The sequence below is a fragment of the Ornithodoros turicata genome, chromosome 2 (genome assembly GCF_037126465.1).
Source record: "Ornithodoros turicata isolate Travis chromosome 2, ASM3712646v1, whole genome shotgun sequence".
In the NCBI taxonomy this organism is placed as follows: Eukaryota; Metazoa; Arthropoda; class Arachnida; order Ixodida; family Argasidae; genus Ornithodoros; species Ornithodoros turicata.
Window position 1 is genome coordinate 103,808,519 of NC_088202.1, and position 17,570 is coordinate 103,826,088.

Below are 17,570 nucleotides of genomic sequence, written 5' to 3' on the forward strand. Positions count from 1 at the left end.
TCCTCCCTCAGCTCTGTAACAGCCGTTCCATTACTGGAAACAGTTACGGAAACGAAGTTGAAAGGCCGGTATCACAAACGGATAACAGAAACGAAAATATAGCAATAACGAAAATGGAAACTGTAACCAAAATATGGCCGTTATCCTTCCCTGGAAAAAACATATGGGGGACATAATAACAAAATGATAAGGAAGAGGCTCCAAAAGCGCAATATTTCAGGCAATATTTGAAAGAGGACAATGAAGAAGAGAAAACAAGGTAACCAGACAACAAGAATGAAGACAGCAGAAACAAATCAGTCGGGTGAGGATGACTGAATTTAAGACAAGCAATGTGTAATGCTGCTTTTAAAGGCAGTATATGAGGAAAAAATATCACATGAGGACGAAAAAGAGTTCACCCAAATTTGACAAAGTGCGAGTGGGTCATAAGGGCAGGTTTTACTTACATAGAAGAACGGTGGATTGCGAAGGGTACCACAAGAATAGCGAAAATTTATGCAGCTTAGCAAGAGTGGGGAATCGACAGTGGAATGTACACATTTGTACAGAAATGTGGCATCAATAATTTGACGCCGCAATGTAAAGTGGAGGAGTTTAAGGTATTTTAACATCTTGAGTTTTCCTTTGATAGCGTTTCAGAATGAGAATTTCGGAAATCAGTGGTACATTTTTCATCAAAATGTGACTAACTGCTGACCTTATGCACCATCTTGTGATTTAGTCCATAGCTCTTACTAGATTGACAAAAAAAGGACATGAGCCCCATGTATAATGGACCATGTCTATCATGACCTGGTTCGAGGAAAAACAAAAACAAAAGGAAGTGGACAAGCTATGCTAAACTGCATTTGGGTTGCTCGTTCATTCTTATCTCCTTGTAATTTTTTTCTGCTTTGGTGGTGAAGTTCTCCATCCTTCTAGTCATGCACAATGACAGAAAAAACATGTCTCTTCTTCACCAGCTCAGCCAAAGCAGTCAGCTTTTTCGACAATTTCCTTGCTGAATAGTTCCATAAAACTGTAAGAAGCTGAAGTAAAAATGCTAGTGTCAGTTGCTACTGACTAGGACATTTCTTACAGGGACAATTTTCCTGTGGCAGTTTATTAATTAGCTTTTTGGGACACCTTATCGATCGTCTACGAAAAGGGACGTGCCAACAACATTATCATGCGTGTGTCATACTGTGCCCCACTCATGACCAGTGATTTATCCAAACCCCCGCTACACCCCCCAATGTTTGGCGACAACCTCACCCCCCCAAACTTCTTTACCTGTGCACTCCATACAAGGTGGACCTTGCTATTTTCCCAATCTTTTGGGGAAAATAGCAAGGTCCCCCATCGTAAAATAGCAACACCCCCTTCTGTGCTTGGGGTTCTGGATAAACCATACTGATTGTAACCAACGTTAGGTGCCAAGCTGCCAACTATTCTGTGTCGCTGTTAACGGGCTACGTTGCTTATCAGACAAGGTAAATATGGCGACAGTTTCTCACAATACCTGTGTCCTAATGTGTTGTACAGATACTTGTAATATGCAGGCATTGCAATAAATGCAGATATGCTGTTTGATACAGGTAAGTCTGTTAAGACTGGGTCTGAGTTAAACTGTCGGTGCACCCTACACTTCCAATGAGATAGTGACAAAAGCAGCACAGCTTGTCCCTATATTTTCTGTCGGCTTCGAATTTCGCGCTGGTTTGAAATGGTTTTGAAATTAATAACCTAAGCTTCTCGCGAAAAGTGCAAGCCAGTTCACTCAGGCCCAGTTTCACAGACGCTGGTTAACTTTGAACCAAGATCAAGGGTCGCTTAGCACTTTCATGCTTTTTGGCAACGTTTATGTAGTTGACGTACTGAATGTTTTAGTGACAATAACTACCCTCGGTGAAGCAGAGTTAGGGTTAGATTCAAGTTGAGGGACCGCATCTCTCTGTTCAAATGTTAATCGGGGTCGGTGAAACCGGGCCTTTTTCCCGCTGGTGAAAAGAAAGCGAATAAAGCAACGGTCAGATCGAGATACCAACATTGAAATCACCGTCCGTTGTCGATACGGTTTCGAAATTGTTCCCGTTTTTATTATTATTGTTATTGGTGAGTCCTACTCGTGTATCATTTGTCCTACGATGCACTTTGATTTCCCCATACTAGTATATACATATATCTTCTCTCTTAAGTTGTTAGACTGCACGACCTAGCAGCTGTCCTCACGACGAGATAGCAAGCGCATAGCATATCCGCTGCATGTTTCGTTGCGTCATCTGAATTCGTTTCGCTTTTGCAAAAATCACGTTGCCGAGTCTTACACGATTTTGTGCTCCCACTTAGTTTACCTTGATAACACAGGTACGCGGTACGCGTGAAACAGCTGATTTCTAGCGCACATGACACATGACGTTGTTGCTACGCGTTGTCGGAGTGGTTGATGCTATTCGCCTCCCATTGGACAGCAGGGCGATATAGTGGCGGCACCTAACGGGGGACGGGGTGTTTTCCGATCAGCTGTCCGCTCAGTTGCAGACAGCTATGTGTTGGTGTAGTTGGATGTGTCGTCTGGTTTTGCGTGACTTACCTGCTCAGGCGTCCTAGATGTTATGAATGATCGTTCCAAGTGTTTGATACGCTTCGACAAGCCTCTTGGACGTTGCTAGTGGAGCATGCAAGTTTCTGATGGTAAGCAAACATCAAATGTAAACGTCGTGCAGGGTCGCCCAGTAAGCCTAAATGTTCAGATACTGGTAGCATCTGCCTAGAATTTTATCTGCTGTAGTGTACACCAGTCCGAATATAATATACGCGTAGCATAGTGCGAACTGTGTAAAGTCGACTGGACTGATGTCATTCTTGGCGTCTTTTGACTGCGTTGTACACGACGATCCACACTGATCGCACCTTTGTTTTGGGAGTGACCCCGTCACACGTCGTGTTTCCTCTAGGTTATTTAACTCATTCTTGGAATAATCTCATGTATGTTCACTTATCCAAACTGGCATAATACATTACGTGCAGAACAGCTCAGTTCACAGGACAGCATACGCATGCATTGTTCCGTACTGCGGCATGAAAAAAACCAAAAGGGGTGCGTTTTTCACTTTCTTCGTCTTTCACAATGTAGTCAGCTGTGAGGGCATTTGGTGTCATCGCATGAGACTTGCTTGGGATGTGACTCATTGTTCGCCGGATATTACGCATATGGTGATCGAGCGCATTGCGGAGTTCACTACCATGTAAATGTTTGGTCAAGTCTCACGAAAGCATTGTTCACGCTTTTTCGTTGTATAACCGTGTAGGGATCTGTGGACCTCAGCACTTCTTTGGTATGCTATTTCTGTTTCACATCTCGCTTCACGACACGCGACTTCAAGGGCGCGTACTGTCGACACCGGCGTGTGAGGTCGTTCTACCAGATTGTAGTTTTTCTTTTCTTGATGCGACGTCAACAGTAGTAGTTAGCGGTCAAGGGTCCTTTCTGTTAGCGCGCGTCAATGGACATTGTTTTCTTGTTTCCTGTTCTTGAAGCCCGAACTTTCTTACCTCTTCAAACGTCTTGTGACACGTGTGCATTGCGTACATGAATGTATGTCAGAAAGTCCTTCATGATGAGATGCAAGTGCAAAAGGAGTTTGGAAACGTTTAGTTGACGCTTTGGACACGTACCGAAACTGTGACCACTCTGTATGCACCTCTCCTACCTGGTATCCCCTCTCACCTGGAAGCATCCGAGCACGCAATATCTGCCAGGGAGAACGCCCATCGTCGCAACTTTATATGGTTGCTTGTGATCCCCAAGCGCCGTTTTCTTTTTATGCGCAGGGGCGTTTTGAGGAGTACCCTGCAGCTAAAGCTTTACAGTGTTTAGAGGGCTCGGCAGGTCGGTGGAGCGTTCGAGGTCGGAAGTAGAACAGCATCAGTGTTTGCGTCCTCAATATGACTAGGACCCTGCGAGAGAAATTACGGGCCTCCGGGGTAGACCTGTCTGGGCCCCACTCCTCACGTTTCGATAACAGATAGTAAGATAGACTGGCGGAGAGCGCTGCTACAGACTTATCCACCAAGTCACAGTAAACAGCATACATCGGCCTAGACTCTGGTGTAGCAACCATCGGGACTTCGGCCGGGTGGGCCCCCGAAGTGGCCCGGGGCTCTCTTCGCTGGCACCGGGTATGGCACCAGATAACCCAAACTTAATTTAATCCCTTAAACCGCCCCCCCCCCCCCCCCGTCACACACTCACGATACACGCTCGTTATGTCTCCCCCCCCCCCCCTTTTTTTATGTCAAAATAAAAAATCGTTTTGCCGAAGTTCCTCTTTTTTGTGTGGTTGCTCCTTACTCCTGGCATTGAGGACAAATTTTGTATTTCGATAATTCTAATTTCAGTTAATTTACACGGGGGATTATGACATTTCCGACGACCGAGGCTAATTTTTAATCATGCCCTGAAACTTTGAAGTGATCGCGACGCTAAAGTGGTATTCTTACGTAGCATGCGTTGCGCTTTTGTCACGTGCATCGACCGGTGCGACGTGGCATCACCGTTTACCCCCTTTTCGTTTCTTTGGGCTCTCCCGAAAAGGTAGCGAGATCGAGCCCGTTATCGAACCAGCTAGTTGGTTCAGGAAGCACGAAATTACCTGCACTGGAGTTATTAGGTTGTTGCAGCATAGTTAACAGGCCGTTTCTCTACTTTGCGGCAACCGTGTCTATCACTGACACACAACACAGGAACGAACGCCATTTCAATGGGCACTAAGGCGGAAACATTTCTCCTCGCTCGATGAAAGATGGCGTTTACCAACAATACAAAAGGAACGGTAGTCATTGGGTGCATCCGGAAAGAACTTGTCCAATCATCGCGGGAGATCGTCTGAGGAGACCAATCAGTCCTCTCCGCACTGCCACGCCTCTTGCAAAGAGGGAAATAGTTTTGAGTAACCCTCTTATGACCGTTAAAGGTACTGTAAAGCAGTAGAGCTGCAATCTCGGAAAATTTATCTACTCGATAGCCTCAGCCCTCAGTACTCTTGCGTCACAATTTTCGTCCCGGTTGCGCTCATAGTTTTTTTTTAGAAAATTAAAATTGAAAATTATTGGCAACACTGTGTCGAAACCGCCACCATCTGCTCATTGCTCGTCAAGTGCGGCGGCAGAACTGCAATGCATGCTGATAACACTGTGTCTAACACAAAAGAATTCAGCTACGTAGTCATCACGAGCAGCAAGCCAGTTGGAAACATATAGATCACTGTTGCTTGACAAATTGGGAATTATTTCCCGCCAGACATCACCCCGAGCAGTTTTACCGCGATTTTGCTGGCAAATAAAAAATATTTAGCGTTCCCTGTCATATGTATAATTTGTCGTGCCGGGTTTACAAGTGTTTACAAGCGACAAACAAATAGATACATTTTTGGATGCAAAAGTATCGCGAATAAATCATATATAATGCGGTTATCCGGTTGTCTAAAATGTTGAGTCAAATTAAGCGTAATCTGGAAGAAAGCAAGAGAGGGATATGCGGCAATCAATTACGTTCGTGGAGTTCTCGCAAGCCTAAGAAATATGCAAGAAAATGCAACGTACAAGTAGTCCTTCAAAAAGGGGCGTGTTAGGGTCATTACCGGGTAGAATAAATAGGGGATGCTAAGGAAACAAGCGATGTGGAATGCAAATTTCTTTGAGAAAGTACATACGGGAGAATACTGCACGCTGCATAAATACCAGATTGACGTGAGCATGACAATAGGAGAAACAGTGAATATGGTAACCTGGACGAGCACATAAAAACGTGTCTGGGATGCATGTTGCCCAAGCTATAGAGAATACCAAGGTTTTAAAAAAAAAGTCTGATAAATGCGATTGAAGCGCATCATATCGAGTTATCGCACCTCCTTGCACATATTCCGTCCAATGGATTAGTTGACGTGGCAAAGTCGGAGAGGAATTGATGAGATTTGTTGTGGATCTGTTGCAAATGCGTCGGTGTACACGCTACTAAAAAGAGTACTTCCTGTTCTTTGGGGAGTAAATGCATTGCCACGAACATTAGTCCCTTTCGGGAGTAAATGCACGAGAGTAAATGAATGTCAGAGGGCGGTCACTGCATTTCACGCTCTATTCTAAAAGTTCCAGGTACATAATTCGTGTTCATGAATGAAAATACTTTCGGTTAAACTGTCAACCGAGATATGTCGAGCGATATAAAATCTTGCGACACCCATAGCACAATTTCGGAAGAAAGAACCTCAATTTTTCCTGTGTGTGGGTGGAAAATTGCTAAGTTAGCTAAGATAGTATATGGCTTATTCCATCAAGTTCGCGAAGAACACACATCTACGTAGACTGTTGCATTCAGGAGACCATTTGCGAACACGCCGTGATTATTTGCAGTCCTAGGGAGTAAATTTAAGGGTTAGGGAACTGTAATAGGGACTGTAATTGGAGTCTAGTGGACGACAAGCTCCAATTACTCTCCGTTTACTACTTTTTTTTCCTTTGAGTCCTACATCAGTCTTTTTCAGATGAGATACACGAGTTTAGACATTAGAGTAGTTCAGATATTTTGACACCGACTTTGTCGGCACATTGTAGTTGGGATCTTAAGGGCACCTCTGATGACCCTATCTTCGTCACAGGGTGTGTACGTGTGTGTTGTTTCGCCTTGTTATATTCTTGCCGCCCAGTGATGGAGCTGCAGTTTAGGTTGCATGCCAACAATGCACGTCATCTACAGCTCCTGGCTCTCATAGCTTTCTGGGCTGCTGGTTTTTTCGTTTCTCCGATAAGCTTGGTATACACTTTGTCTCGACTAACATGCATCAATATCTTTTTTTTAAAGAGACATTGAGCGCTCTACGCCAACGAAACCAACTGAATGTCGTTAGCAGCGCATATCGTGCCAGTATTTTTTGGTTGCGCCTGGAATAGTTAGATAAGACTAATTAATGATTATAATAAAATTTGCTAATCAATAATTAATGTTTGCCGATTAATGATAATTAATTGACTATCTATTAAGATGTCGGTTAAAGGGTTGCGGCGTTAATTGGAAAGCTGTACAGCGCCTTGAGAGGTATCCAAAAGAAGGTGCTTCCATCAAGGTAGGCTCTGTCTGTGCAGTCCGCCTCCATTGCGCTCTTTCACTTGCAGGTGGAACGTCTGAGACAGTTGGCTTACGCGTGTCAACCTAATCCATCTCGGTTTTTCATGGTCTGTGTCGTTTCTGGCAAGCTCTGCCCTTCAAACTTCTTCCTGTTCCTTTGTCTTTGGGATACTTATCTGTTTTTTTTTATGACATCCGTCGTTGTTGCGTCGTTAGACAGCGAATCATCGCTTTTTTTTTCTCTCTCGACCATTCGTTGCCTTCTTCAGTAAACGTGTCATTAGAGCCAGCTCGTGTGGTATATGTTTTACGAAATAATTTCACCAGATCTCGTTCTTTACCATTTTACATGGCCGCATATAGCCGCGATTGGAGAAATCCCGTACAATGAGCATCGCATTGTTCTTACCACCACCAGAACTCTTGAAAGGTTTCTGCTATTAGGAGCTAATCCACGATGAACACATATTAGTACACGCCACAGTAACGAATAAAAATACAATCATTCTTGTACATGAGGTGATGGGGTACCCCATATTTAGCTCCGTGAAGCTCGTTCCAACCCGAAGCGATGTCACATCCATCATAGCACGTGAGATATACGGAAGCTGCGGTCGCTTTCGGTGCTCGCGAGGCGAATTTTCTTCGTAACTACTAAATCATTTGCCCACAGAAATCACATCGTAGGTTCACACCTATGCACCTTATCCCGGTCTTATACGCATACCCCACATAACTCGTGTTAGCTATCACAAACTCATTCGTACAGTGCGTCTTGGGTAATGTTTTCGTGATACCGACGTGACGTCGAAGACTACACGCAGTATACTACAAAGGAAAGTCTGTTTTTGATCTCATTAGAATAATTGAATCCGATGTCTAATTACAGCAAAGACGCAGTGAAGCGCTCCGTGACAAACTTTGCGTTTACGTTAATATAGGTGGTCAGCAGTGTCAAACTCTACTGCATGTCTCCATATGCTACATAATCTTCACGACTGATCTCTGTAATCCCGAAACGTAGGGACATCGTCGCAATCTTTTTCCTTTTACCTCTTCGAAAGATGCGTGGCGTAGGCCTTGTTCACCTCACTTAATCATTATGTCCTTCCTCCTCATGAATATTGTAATTTCCTAATATCTTATGGCCCGTTCGCACGGTGCATCGACGCCATCGGGTATGAGATTTGTAGTCTCGTTGACAAGAATGTAGGCTACGAACAGCGTCTGTGCATCCAATGCAGTCGCTTTGTAGTGGACCACACGAGTGCACGCTAAGTAGACGACGGAAAGATTGTTGCTTGCCGTGTCGTCTTTGGCAGTGCTCCCAATGGAAGAACACGAGACCTTGGAGGGCATCGCTGTATGAAGGATTACCCCCCGCGCCATGGATTGCATATTATAAGTGATGTACTACATGTCATGGCCATGGGTCCTCGTTACTTTCCCCCAAGGTTCGTGCGTTTTGCACTGGTCCCCGATAGGCTGTTCATCACATAAGGATGCCTGTTGGCCCACGCACGCTCACCTTTTTGGTCGAACATTCCAGTACTTTTTTGTACTCCTTGCGAGTGTTAAATGTCCCGTCGTAGGGCACACGTAAATGGTGTGTATGCTACGAAAACGAGGATTCTATCCCTTTCTGTTATTACTCCATTATTCTGTTAGTAATTAGTCGTCTATTGGTTATACTCTCTCTTAGAGGATGCCACCTGGCCGTGTAACGCTAGCTTTTGTTACGAACATCTGTTGGTAATAAGAAACACCTTTTAATAAAATACCCCTATAGTACAGACAGTGTTCTCACACGTCTAACGCGACTTTTCGTTCCACTGGTGTCGCTGGTTCGGAGGCGCATGATGTATCAAACAAGGGAAGCTACCTCTGTTAGAGCGGAGCTGCTGTTTATGCATACAAGATGCTGTTTATGCTTTCTGGATACCATAGGACTTCGATCATATTGTGAAGGGGGCTCATTATGTCATTCCCGCGTCACCACTAGCAATGGGTAGAGCATCGCCCCTGGCGATGAACTCCCATTCATCATCTTGCAATAAAGTTGTTGTTGCTAGCGCACTACCAGCGCTACGCACATAGTTCTTGCAACACTGCAGCAACGTTTTGCTCTGCAATCATTAAGGGAGCACTAAGGTGACTCCCACAATTTTTTTTCTTGGTTTTTGAAAGCGGCGTGTTCTGCAAGGAATAAAATGAGCTCCGGCGAAAATACACACACACCACACACACACAATGTGGCGCACGTGACCTGCTGCGCGCCCCCGCGCGCGAGGGCATGTGTTCCTTACATATTCAAATTTCCTCCACGCTTGGAAAGAGCGAATCGAAGAATAAGGGAAAGGGTAGGGTAACGCGTGACGTAGCCAATTCCCCTGTCACGTGACTCGTGACGTAGTCCAGCGCAGCTCAAGCCGATATGAGCAGCGTGTGAACTGAGAATCAACAAAGAAGAAAGGCGCGGCGAAATACTTCATGGGACGACGTCATGCCAGGAACGTGTCGGCCCTCTTGTGGCGCTGCATTCTACAACGTGTTTTGAAAAATTTGATTTGCGCAGTGACAATACGCCGCACAGCAAAAAATATTTTTTTGCATGGTGAATCCTGATCAGGGGCGGATCCAGAAGGAGGGGGGGGGGGGGGGGGGGGGGGGTCCTGATGCCTCCTTAATTTCTGTGTCACATAGTGTTTGATTGGCCTAGTCTTGTATATCTTGCAGCTGGACAAGCTGGACCTCCCGCTCAGAAAAATCATTGGATCCGCCCCTGCTCCTGATGGACAGCCTGATGAAAGTGTCAAGGTTGCCATTCATGTTAAATCTCTCCTCGTTGCTCCTTTAAGGTCGAAATTGGCGAATTTATTACCAGATCAACGACAACTCCTTCTATGCTATCGTACTGTCGTTGAAAAACCTCCGATTTTGAGTGCTGCATGTCGTCGTGTATCCTTACTGTTATCTGCTGTTTCTCATATATAGCCTGAAAGCACCTTTGATACTCTCGTAATATCCTACTCTATAGTGCAGATAATATTGTGGAATGCAATCCATCTCCCTATACGTCCAAGTTAATGCGGCTTCTGAGCTAGAACGAAAATCTTCCGAAATTTCCATAGTAACTTCTTATCTTCTATAGACTTCGCGCTGGTGCATATGCACAAAATCCATACTTCGGTTCCGGGCCTTGCGCGATTACGTACGTTAATAGCATGCTGTATCTGATCCCTGCATAATACAGACCCTTCCGAACTGGAATGGACCATGATCATCTTCTCTTTCTTTATTTGTGGGCCGTCTCCTTTGAATTGCAAATCGGTTTCCACGCAGCTGGGCAAGGAAGCAAATTGGGCCGCGCATTTATCTATGCACGGCAGAGAAATACGTACGGGTTATGCTAATTCAGTGTTACCGATGTTACTTTGTCTGATTTGCATACCAAACAAAACGTGCGGTGCCGTCATTTCAATTTGCAACTATATGAAAATGGAGCGACGATGCAGGTTGAAAACAAACATTTAAGGTTTAAAAAAATACGTTGTCACTGGCTCTCTCATAATGCTCGGGCCTTCCGTGCAAAATATCTCAATTAAATTCGCAGCCAAGTATTTCTAGTTTCGTCTTATGTTCGCTGCAGTGACGTCACTATCAGCAGCTTCCGGTTCCTGTTCTCCCAATCCAGCCAGCGACTCCAGACGAAATTGTCGTTCCATTTCCCGCGGGATGCGGCCACTCCGTGCACGAACGTAAACATTATTTACGCACGTTTTGTGCATGTCGAGCCAGCAAATGCGAACTCTTAGTACATGGGAAAGTATACGCCATGCAGAAAAGAGACTTTCTCGACAATATTGCTGTACACTTTTCTCACACATGAAAGCAGGGACGTCGGGATGTGTTTCTTCCCTCTCTCTCTCTCTCTCTCTCTCTTTCATGCTTAGGGATTAGGTAGGGAGTGTTGCATTCTTCCTAGTAAGGCAGATATTTTAGGAGATTTGCATGTTCTTTCCAAGTGAGGAAGATCTTGGCATGAGCGTATTCGCTGGCATGAGCGTATTCGCCCCCCCCCCCCTCCCAATTTAAGTACTGCACGTCTCTATCTGATACTGAAACAGAGAAAGGCTGGCCATTGCCTAATCAACCGAGTGCTGTGTGGAGAAGCTGTTTCTGCGTATTTGTAGTCATTCTGCGCTACTTAACTTGGGTTTTGATTTTCTTTAATGCACACACAGAATTAAATAAACATTTTTCACGCATTTTTCTTTAATAACACAAAGTCGGTAATGTACCAATCCTTCAAACTTCAGCTCGTCCCTCCCCTACCTCTTTTCTCTCTCCCTCTTACTCTCGTGAGGGACTTGCGACGCACGTCTATGAAATTACCTGTACAGCTCCGGACGCTTATACTATACGCCGGCATGCGACGAAACGCGCAGTATAGCGTTGTTGGTGCTGCTGATCGACCCATGGAGAGCAGCGTTGGCAACGCGGGAGGCGATACCGCTATGCAGCATAGGGATGGGCATTGTGTGCGCTGGTTTGTCTCGCGGAAGGGTTACACGCCCGTTGCCTTTCACGACGTGATCGCCTGGTCAGATAGGCACGGCGTGGGAGCATCACGATCCGTGGAGGTTGATCGTCTTCATTATCCCCGTCTCCTGGTACGCATAGAGACCTCCCCTGCCGAAATAGCAGTGACGTTGAGACTTATGAAGAAAAAGTGATTATACGTTTGCACTTGTGAGGAAATCCGCAGCCGTTGCACGCGGTGAAGAACCCTACCACTTCCGTTACGTGCCACTTCCGTCGCTATAGTGGAGTTCAGTCTCGTCGTGTTCACGTAGGCTTTCCTGACTGCTCGGAGGCGGATTTCTCATGACACTTCTTCCAAAGTAGCTGTCGGCAGTAATAGTATATATTACTTTATATTGAATACTACTTCCGTAATACTTTTGAGTATATGTATCATAAATACTCATTCTCTGCGTGTATTTGTATTTGAACTATTATGCGCAAAATTCAAGTATTGCATGTACTATGTGGTCAGAAAGGACAGGAAGCGCCATTGGTCGGCTTTGTTTTTTCGTCTTTCTTTTGGCAGTTGTGGACTTCCTTGTACGCGATTTTTGTCGTCCAGCAACCCCAAGTTTTCATTTTAGGCTGTGAATATAACGACCAGTCCCTGAGCAGGATGTAACAGGGTGTATACGATCAGTGAACATAGAGAGGATATGATACCGTAACGGTTGCACCTGAAATGCAGATATGTAACACGCAGTGTTGCTGTGAACCACTGCTGTGTCAGCAACAACAACAACAACAACAAAGTACTACGTATCATACACTAGCGTGCCAAATCAGATAGATCGGCGAGTCACCTTGCGTGCAAATCTACTCCCGTTTATTATTATGCACGTTTGTACCCACATCGCTGTTATAAAAATTATTTACTTATTTTTTTTAATGTTTGTATATCAACTGATGTTGTGGGTGCAATGGATGCTTTGTCCCAGTAGGTTATCACTCAATTACCAGTGTATGAGGCAACAGAGTGGTTGATGTCACACGGTGAATAAGGCGGCACTAAAATAAGGCGTCCTAGCCCGCTGTGGATGAGATGCCCACAACCGTTTGATGACTCGCATCACCATACCTCCGGCACAAAAGCGCGAGATACGAGCATCCGTTGCCAGGCAATCTATGTAATTTGGAGCCGCCATCACAAATGATTACACAACATTATTTCGTCCGAGCGTCAAAAAGGAAATTGCTATAGCCGCATCCTTGGCCATGCTTCCAGACTGCCTACAAAGAAATAGGAAGAAACATAGTGCCAAAAGTCTGTCCTGTTTTCCATTGAGAGAGATGGAGCATCCAAGGGCTTTAACGGTAGAGAGGCGCCGTAGTCTGCCAATCGATGGCTCTCGCTGCAAGTGTAGGAAAAGGACATAATGCTTGCTTCAGACAAGGAACCCGTTCAATATCGTGATTGCAATTAGGGGTGGCGCGAATAATCTCGAACTAAATAGGAGTAATTACGCAGAGCTGTGCATGGATCCGTGCTGCATTGGCAATGTTTATTTCGTACGAACAATACTTTCTCCAATGCTATATAATAGGGTTTATTTGGCGCTTCTAGCGTTTCTGATACGCTCGAGGGAAGAAATGTACGAGGGAAGATATTAGGGGAAGTGGTGTGATGCTAGGCAGAATATTATGCCGCCCCAAAACTTGCAAATACCACACAAAGGCAGGCATGATCGAGGTATAGATAGCTGCTCCATGGACGTGCCTCTTTCAAATAAGGATTAAAAAGCAAGCGAGCTGGTGACATAGGTTCACAACGAAAAAACTAGAAACTCGAGACTTTTTTTTTGTTTTTTTTTTTAGACGAACCGCTGTTTACTCTTATTTGTTTAGAAATGCCAGTATTTTCTGGCGGCGTTGAGAACGAGATGGCACAGACAAGAAAAAAGATCCCTGCACAATAACTGAACTCACTGTGGTTCGTTCTTTGACACGCAGCGGCGCCTACTGCTCTGCGTGGGCCACGAGCTGGCCGCATGCTTTCTGCATTCTGGCGAGACGTTTAAAACGCCTCCGTCAGGGAAATACTACACCAATGACCGAATATTTCTTTTTCCTCCTCCGCGATGACAGAGGCATGAGAGACCAGCGGTAAAAGTGTCCGCTCGTCCGTGTTAGCTCAAGGTCGTGCTGTAGACTAGGAGATGGTTGTGTAGAGGACGGTGGTATTCCTCTGCATGAGCCCTGACCGGCGATGATGGAATGTCCCAGCGGGCAGATGGTCGTGGCCTCACGCTAGGACGGTGCCGGTAGAACTGGCTGGCAAGCGCAGTGGCGCGCGCCAGCAGAGGCAGGTCTTCTTCGTCTTCCACGGGCCGCCACAGTTGGTTCGGATTCTACCACAGGTTGTATGCGGTCTGATGTTTTCTGTGGGTTTTCCGATAGTCTTCCCAGCCGGATGTCTGCACAGTTCCTCCTGCGGTCTGCCCAGGACGCATACTAAGCCCCCACTTCTCCCACTCCTTCCTGTTGTCCTCTCTCGATCTGCCCACGTCTGTACGTTGCGCATAGCCACAGTTGCTTCGCGGCGCTCACAACAGCATAACAAAGCATAAGCCATTCGCATCAGAGACGTTTACGGTGGCAACTGGCAACGTTCGTACGATGTGAATATCATTTGCAATGTTTTCATTCTCGCGATTTGTTCTGACGACGTTGGCGACAACAATAATTGTTGTTGCGGGTGCAACAGAAGTATAGTAATAATAATACTAATAAGAAGAACCACGGAACCGCCATTCCGAACACGGATTTGACGCGTCCCCGACTAAATCAACGATCGGCATTAGTGAGTTCTAGTGCATCGTACGCTATCGTCTTTGCGTACGTAAGGGATAGCGTTGGTGGTTCTGCGCACGCGCAAGACACAGAACTTCGCCCATTGCCCAGAACCACCACGCTATCCCTTACGTACGCAATGGCGACAGCGTACGACGCACTAAAGCTCTCTGTTCTCAGATTTAGCACGTATAGTAGGTGCGAGGCTTCGAAGGACAACCACGAAACAATGCAGCTAGCCAATTTGTGTTGCGCTTTTCACGCGGTCATATATGACAATAACCATCGCGCAATAAATGTTGCTGGATACTTTGTCTGTTCAAGCTGTCATACCGATATGTCTTATCACTCTCTCTACCAAAGAGTTCCGTTGTCATACCCACGGTATACCCCATAAGAATTGCTTTGCACGTACAAATCCCTCTTATTCTGGGCAGTATCTTCTCACGGAGAAAACTTTTCTGAATGAAATACTTTGTCTTTTTAATGAATGTTTCGAATAACCGCATTTGTTCACCAAAATAGCTCGATATTAAAGGAGCATGGAAGGATATGAAAAAAAAATGTCAGGAGGAGTAGACATTCGAACTAGAAGCCCTGGGACACATATTAGTATGCGTCCTGGGCCGACTTCGGGGGGTACTGAGCAGACGTCCGTCTGGAAAGTCTGCCAGAAAACCAAGGGGAAACCTCAGACAGTACAGCCGATTGTTAGGATTCGAGCCCACGACCTCCCCGTCTACAGCACATCCTTGGAGCTACCACCACCAAGTGGGTGCTTTTATCCACGCCGCTGGGGTTTGTGCAGGGTGTCGTAAGGTAATCCAGCTATCTAGCTGCCGTCCTGTAATACAAACTGCCTTCGAATTTCACCTTTTTCGACCTTTTTGGAACGTTTTCTTTCCCCTGTAATATTTCTGCGTGTAATAGAAAATATAGTCCCGCGCAGCTTGATCTTCCTTATCCTTGCGCCAGTCAATTTCAAATCGGGCCAAACCAAGCGGAAGATACAGGTACTTCTAGCAAAAAGTTCTTTTCGGGGAAGGATATGTCCCGCAAAAAACGGTCTTCCTTCGTTTTCACGGTGTACCTGGTCTGGAAGATGGCTCGTTATCCCGAAAGCGAAAGCATGCGTTGATCGTTTTACGAGGCAGAGAAGTATTTCAGTCGATGATGGTAGAAGGTGCGATAGGACACACGGAAGTTAAAGGAGAACAAAGCGAACGCTGTCGGAAGCGGAAGCAGAGATGACGGCTGTCATGTAGAGCAGCGGACGAAGGGCAAGATCAGGGAGGCCTGCTGACCCACATTTTGAATAGAGTCACCGCTGGCTGTTGCTAGGCGGCTGTTTTACGAACCCTCGTAATCGATTCGCCAGAGAGATTGGCCGGCTGATGTAGGGATTGCGGCCAAGGGAGTTCGGAGAGAGTGATGGTTACGCTTCATAAAGTAGGCAAAATGACGTTGGACGCAGCCTGATGACGTAACAGAAACTGGTGGACTAGGAAGGGGATGGAGGGGCCTAGATGCTGAGGAAACGTAGTTACTTTTTTGTTTTACGATATTGTTTTGTGATACTTGTTTGTAGAGTTGGGGGGGGGGGGGGTTGTAGAGGACAGTGAGCATTGTCCTCACTGGGCGAGACCAGGAGGTGTTGATACTCTCTGTCCTTGAAACAATTCTGAAGCTCTGTATTCTTTCTTTCAGGTTCAGACGGCTTTTGTAGGCGTGTTTACACCTTGTCGATTAACAGTGTACTAATAAAGTCCTCCTTTATTTGTCGTTTACAGACTCGCAAAGGTTCCACACGAGATAGATTGTTACGAAAACGATATTTCATAACCTGATGCTCGATCTTTTGTAGATACTCCCCTCTTCCTAGTACCTCACCTAGTACACATGGCATGCTGCTGCGTTACCTGCTTCAGACAGCAACGTTTTGCTATATCAGTCCAAAACAATAATCACTTTTGTTTTAATTTGCGTATCGATTTTTTGCGTCCGGTTTCCGAAGGGTCTTCTGTAATCGTAAAACATCCCCCGTGTTATCCCTTTTTGTCTTCCATTTTATGTGCGCGCAGCTGCAAGGATTCGGGGATGCCGTGCTATTGGCTTTGTTGAACCGTCGAATGCCGCCTGTGGGGTGACCTCAGTGAACTCCTCCCAGCCGTGAAGTTGGTGGAAGCCGTGTGCTTTGTGTCGTTCTCAGTCACCTCTCACATTATGCGGGTCGTAATGAATGGTACGCATGTGAGATTACGGGGAAGTACAAACAATGCGCCGATAATTGCAGCTCCGTTAGCTAGAGTTCTTGCATAGCGGACGCGCTGTAGTTTGCTCCTCTGCTCCAAGTATGTTCCTCGTTTCACTTCCATGGCTCAATTCTCACAGGATGGGCACAAAGCTCAAACCAGTCAGCGATTGAGAAACACGCTTTGAAACCAGAGTTTCCGAAAAACGTCGTTCTCATTGCAATGAAAATATCTTATGAAAGACCTGAGGTATGCATTAGATGATAGCCTTCGACGCCGAGACTGGGAGGTGCCCGGGTTCGAATCCTGGCACCTGTTGTGCTGTCGTTGTGTTTTCCCTGTTTTCCGCAGACGTTGCAGGGCAAATGTCGTCAAAGTTCATCTGCCAGTTGGACGAACACGTCATTCGTCTCTCTTAAACGTTCATCCGACAAGCCGCGCGCAATCTTTCGCTGTCGGCTTTCTTTCCCGCCCCTGACACATAAAATTTTAAGTGTCGATCGCGCGCAGCCACCGTTTATTCGCCGTTCTCTTTTGTGAAGATATTCGACGATATTAGGATCTATTTACTTGCGCTGTTTTTGCTTATGAAATAAAGTTTGAAGGACGCGTTGCGTATTGTGTTAAACACCGGAACAATGGCGCTCCCGACCTCACTTCCTGTCTTCTTATATGTGCTGTGTGATATGCATGTTGGCCTACATGAAATAAAACGATGTCGAAATGCGAGCATTGTTATTCTTCTCTAATATACACGTATTATCTTTTAGATTTTTATTGCTTGAAGCATTTGAAAAAGGCCACGTGTGCTACTTGGAATGACAATGCTGTCGCAC

At 45.7% G+C, this 17,570-nt stretch overlaps 1 protein-coding gene across 1 annotated transcript in view; it reads left to right on the forward strand.

Moving 5' to 3' along the window:
- The first annotated feature begins 2,491 nt into the window (after nucleotides 1–2,491).
- LOC135385890 (atos homolog protein A-like) overlaps nucleotides 2,492–17,570 on the forward strand; it is a 75,800-nt gene continuing 60,721 nt past the window's right edge. The window contains exon 1 of the mRNA XM_064615488.1: nucleotides 2,492–2,676. The gene's annotated coding sequence lies outside the window, so the exon portion shown is untranslated. The remainder of the gene's footprint in view (nucleotides 2,677–17,570) is intronic.